The following is a 4,020-nucleotide window of genomic DNA, read 5'->3' on the forward strand; positions in this document are numbered from 1 at the left end:
ATAACACTCCTCCCTCCCCATTATAATACCCCCCTCTGGCCTGGAAGGTCTCGATCTGCTGCTGCACAGGCATGGAGAGAGAGAGAGAGAGAGAGAGAGAGAGAGAGAGAGAGAGAGAGAGAGAGAGAGAGAGAGAGAGAGAGAGAGAGAGAGAGAGAGAGAGAGAGAGAGAGAGAGCGGGAGAGGAAGAAGAGAGATGAGAAGAAGAAGAAGAAGAAGAAGAAGAAGAAGAAGAAGAAGAAGAAGAAGAAGAAGAAGAAGAAGAAGAAGAAGAAGAAGAAGTGAGAAGAGAGAAGAAGAGGAGGAGGAGGAGCAGGAAGGAAGAAAGGCAAGAAGAGAGAGAAGATGAAGAAAAAGAAAGAAGAGAGGTGAGAAGAGAGAGGAGGAGAAGAAGAAGAAGAAGAAGAAGAAGAAGAAGAAGAAGAGGGAAACGAGAGAGAGAGAGAGAGAGAGAGAGAGAGAGAGAGAGAGAGAGAGAGAGAGAGAGAGAGAGAGAGAGAGAGAGAGAGAGAGAGAGAGAGAGGGGGAGAGAGGGGGAGAAAGAGAGAGAGATCTTTGGGGCTATTAAAGCCTTAGCTTAAAGAGTTGATGATCAAAGCATTTAAAGTCAAAGTGCCAGGAGAGGGACATGCATGGAACCCAAGAGGAGCACTTCGGACCCAAAGCATCTAATTGCAATGTAACGCCTGTTCCTCCCACATCACAAGCTTTGCAGGTGCTATCTAACTTATTTAGTAGGTTATCACATTAATAAGCTGGTTGGATCGTGATTACTACTAGAAATAGGTTGGTCTGGGCTTCAAAGTTGGCAATATTATTCTTGGAACCAATTGATAAACCCATAACCTATGTATTAATCCCTAAAGTAATTACACTCCCTGGGAGAAGAAGCCTATGGACTATATCATTCCTTGTAAAGCATTCAAATGAAATTGCTTTGGTTTATGTCAAGGATTTTGAGATATACTTTGTTGCTAGTAGATTGTTTGCCTTAAATCTCGATCGAAATGGGAGAACTCCTTGAGGGGAGTGAGTTTGCTTGACCTGAGGCTCAACAGATATACCAAGGTTTACTTAGGACTAACACTAGGACGCCTTGAGATCCGCCCGATAGTTTCTATGTTTATCAATCCTATTCGGGGTTGAGCTAAATGCAACAACAACTCTAGGGCAAATGAAGAACTCAAGGATTAGGAAACCCTAAGTCAAGGGAAAGACTGATGCTTTTGTACTTGTTGGGAAGAAGGCTAGGTTATCAACCATCGTAAGTGCCTATTAGAACTTATGTCTTGTACAATGTTTGAAACCTTAACATATGCATTAGTTGAAACAAGGGTGTGCTAAGTAAATTTAACGTAGAACCGCTCATGATCCCAAGGGGGAGAGCAAATATGCAATGGAAAGGTTATGGCGACTATTCCTGCAATGTTTGGAAAAGAGTACAATTGTTTTGTTGGTTGATCAAACAACGACCTAAATGCTTTTACACTCAATTGATTGTTGCGTTGTAGTTGAGGTAAAAAGGCCAACCATGGAAAGTGTGTCTCACTCCTAGGTCGCTTGGGGAGTTGTAGTCCGGAACAGAGTTGTAGACTGCCGTGACACCAACGTCTAGGGAATTGGAAGATCCTATTCTAGATACTGGATGGAAATTATGGTGCTATGTGATTTGGACAGAAGAGATACACAATTCTCCTATATGGGCAGGAGACAATGATTAAATGGAAAATAAGTTAAGGAACTTGTTTGTCAAAAGGATTGCTTGCTCTATATTCGTGTTTGTGCTGTAAATTACGCAAATAAACCCTGTTTCCTAAAAGGCTTAATTAAGGAAGCTGTTTTTAAATGTCACACATAAATATGATAGGACCTAATTAGAAAACTAAAGCTATCAAGGGAAACAGGTGGACAGAGTCCCCGATGGGTCTGTCCTATGGAAGGGTGGTCCTAGAGAACTGGGAGGCTTCTTATAAGATTTTACCGTCGTTTAACCTTTAGGTAGTGCTAGGTTAGAACCCGATTCGTGCTGTTTTAGGGGACCGGAATGGGACTATGCCCTAAGGGGGCAGAGAGGTTGAGCGATATATCCCTCTCATTTCCCATTCTCCTTGAACCAAGTGCGGCATGGGTCTACTTCGGCTTAGGTATCTCTATGTAAAGTAGGATATCCAGGACCTAATGCTAGAATGCTCTCAGGAGACCTTGACCACCAGGAACCCAGATTTTAGGTCGATCCTAGTGGGTTCAGTCATGAACATTCCGTGGGAGTGTTGGGCATAGCGACGCTTAGATTCGTTTCTCGATGGACCACTAAGGCGTGCTTGGGCAATCTAAAAGAAGATTTCTTAAAGAAACATCTTTTAAAATGTTATCCATCTAGTGAGTCTATAAATACATATGAAAAACTTGTTGGCACAACTCCCTCATGCGAGCCATCACCCTCCTCCCCTCATCATTCATGATGATGGCTCATGACCTGCCATCCACTAGGTATCCATAATCCCTAGGAGTGTGCCTTGTATGGGCCCTCTCCCATCTCCATCCACGCTCCTGGGCATATCCAGGAGACCCCTGAACATCCGGTGTACCGACGGGGGTACCCTCTCCCGGAGTGCCACTCAAAGGGGTGCCACTAGAGGGGGTGCCACCAAAAGGAGTGCCACCAAAAGGCGTGACATCTGCCGACGGCTGCGCAAAAGCCGGAGTAACTGGAGTGGACGTCCCCACAGGTGTGACAAATCCTGGAGGTGACCGAGCTCCAGCTGAACGACGAGACGGAGACACCGCATCCGTGTCTCCACAGCAGCACCCCCCTGATCCTCCTGCAGTCGCAGTCCCTCCCTCTGGCCCAAGTCGCGAGCGTCGAGATCGTCTGCTCGAAGCTGAAGCATCTGATCGCGCTGAAGCTGATCTAGCAGAGCGCCCTGACGAAGAACGAGACAGCTCCTGATCTGCTATCTCTCTGAATCTCGCGAGCTGATCTGGAGACATACGTGCCATCATCTCCTGAAACTCCTCATCGCTCATCCCTCGACTCATCCTAAAAATGTCGATACCTGCACAGATAAAAAATAATGTTAAAATAATCAATTTAAACTATACAAAGCACATTAATATAAATCATTTTTGAAAAATCCCTCTTAAAATGCATATCTTATCTACCTTTATGGAAGATCTAAACAACGAATTGAGTAATACAATTCTCCAAGAATGAAGTATTCTATGGTCCCATGTTAATCTCCTGACACAACTCTGCATACACTGGAAGGTCGATAGACATGTCACCACAAAAGAACGAGTCTGCCTCGTTCTCAAAAAATTCTACGACTTCTGTATTTCCATCATTGTTAGCCGATGCGGGCTCCAAGCTTGCGGTGGCCTCCACCCCTTGTAATTTCGATCCCTCTATTTGCATATTTTCTTCATCTATGCCTGGAACATCGCTTTGATCGTATACTCTCGCATCTCGAGGAGCTGAAGGTATAACATACCACCATCGAGGTTGTCGGGGATTTGGATAGAAGATTACTTGTTCACAAACACTTACAAACCGTCTTCAAACCATTGTGACATAAACCATGTCGTATTACAATTAGCAAGCAAATGACTAGTTGTACATGTTCACAATGTGCCGGCAACACAAAGGTGTCGCGCAAATCCATCCATTTTTTTTCAGAATCTATTTCGAGAAATCCAGATGGACCTCGTCGAACTGTTGCGCCAGCTCCTCCAAGTACCACTTTGAACCACTGCACATTGAATATTATCATGGAGAAGCTACGGTAATCCACCGTAATAATACTTTGTAAATTCCCAAAATACTCCATCTCATCCACAACCGTATTCGGATCCGTTGCTCGTCGCCGGCTCTCTTGCTCAAACCTTGCCATGACACCACAGTCCATTGTGGAGTGCATTTTGTCAATACGCTCCACCCGAAAATGCCGTCCGCGCGATCACGCTGCACTATATATTTTGTACTGCACATTGAAACACTCAAATTAGATGTAGCAAACAAAT

Source organism: Lygodium microphyllum, chromosome 10 (assembly GCF_053477565.2).
Source record: "Lygodium microphyllum isolate KBCC chromosome 10, Lygodium_microphyllum_v1.1.10, whole genome shotgun sequence".
Classification (NCBI taxonomy): Eukaryota; Viridiplantae; Streptophyta; class Polypodiopsida; order Schizaeales; family Lygodiaceae; genus Lygodium; species Lygodium microphyllum.